This window comes from Echinococcus granulosus (genome assembly GCF_000524195.1).
Source record: "Echinococcus granulosus chromosome Unknown EG_S00130, whole genome shotgun sequence".
Classification (NCBI taxonomy): Eukaryota; Metazoa; Platyhelminthes; class Cestoda; order Cyclophyllidea; family Taeniidae; genus Echinococcus; species Echinococcus granulosus.
Window position 1 is genome coordinate 16,742 of NW_020170510.1, and position 1,479 is coordinate 18,220.

A 1,479-nucleotide genomic window follows, 5' to 3' on the forward strand; every position below is an offset into this window, starting at 1 on the left:
GGGCAAGACGAATCAACAAACCAAATGTCAGCAGTCCGGCAGTCTTAGCAATGTTCCCACAAGTTTTTATGGCTGTTTTAACTTTGTTCATGTGGTCATGAGGCGGCAAAATGGGTTGGAAGAAGGATGTGTGCTCCCTGTGCTCCATCCTTCATCGTTCAAGCCACATCCTCCCAGCTTTCTTTCAGGTAACACTGTGATACATCTCCGCCTCGTCTAAGCACAGTTGTAGGGAATTCGCACAGGGACACAGCAGAATAGACAGTAACTGACAAATGGATGCTCGAATGCATGTCTGTATACAAGGACTGTTCACCACGGACGCACTCCTTCACCTCACTACTATGGCTTGTCCTCATTTCTATTTATCCAATGTAATGCAGCAAGTCCTTGCATACTGTCCACTGAGTATTCAGTGACACAAAAACGAAATGCCAGAATTGTAAAGAGCGTTTCAATACCATGACATTTGATTCTGCAGCAACAAGGGCGAGAATGGGAACATATGTGTTAATTCCACTGCAGCAAAGGGAAGATCGAGTGCATGTGAAGTGAAGCATGGAGGTGTGTTTGCAATTACCAATGACTGGATTCGCAATGAAATCCAGTGAAATGAAGTTACTAATTAAAATATGTCAAGGTTTGTTTGAAAAGCAAAATATCAGCTGTGAGGATGTGTTTGTTAGGCGTTAGGATTCCCAGCTATTGCTTGTATGAGAATGTCGTTACTCAAAACTTCATATCTGGATTCAAGAGAATTCTCAGTTACATCGCAAGAATCTGTTCACTTCTCCACGATTCCATACTCCACGGTGGTTGAATGAAGTTAAGTTCATTCTACTTGTAGTACTAGTAAAGTCACATTTTTGTCTGTAGAAGTAATTCAAAGTTGCTTTTGGATGAAATTTCACTTCATTATCTGACCGTGGAGGCTTACACCTCAATATGTCGAATAGTAAATAAAGGCCTATTAACAGAAAGATTTAGAATACAATGACATTCATTTTGCTATCTTCTAAACACCTTAGTAATGGAGTATGGTCTGTCTTTGTCTGGGAAAGGTTGCAATGGTCTTGCAAAAGACGGATTCAGTATTTCTTTGACATTCGTAGTCTCGCAGGGAATAGACGAGCCAAAAGCTAATAGGTTGAGCTTCCGCTATTAACAAGAAGAAGTAAAATGATTTGAGCAGGTAATGCCTCCAGAGTTAGCACATAAACTGTGGACAAGTGGACGTGGGTATTTGATGCATCGATATATTGTGCCAGTGTAATGGAAAGAACCACCGAATAATCTGGTTTCCTAAGAGTCGAATAAACAGTAGAAGCACTGAGAACGACGCTTAGGCGATTATATTGCAAAGAACATCTTCAGAGTTGACTTTAGTGTTGTGTCAGTAAATGTAATAGTGGTGTTGAGTCGCAACAAATGATTAGATGAGTGGTCGTTTACTTGTAAGTTGAAGCAATAAGCCTGGAA

The 1,479-nt window shown here is 40.6% G+C and overlaps 1 protein-coding gene across 1 annotated transcript in view; it reads right to left on the reverse strand.

The window, feature by feature from the left end:
- Positions 1 to 1,479, reverse strand: part of EGR_09053 (hypothetical protein) — a gene marked incomplete at both ends in the record, with an annotated part of 2,539 nt that overhangs the window by 882 nt on the left and 178 nt on the right. The gene's annotated exons all lie outside the window — the stretch shown is intronic.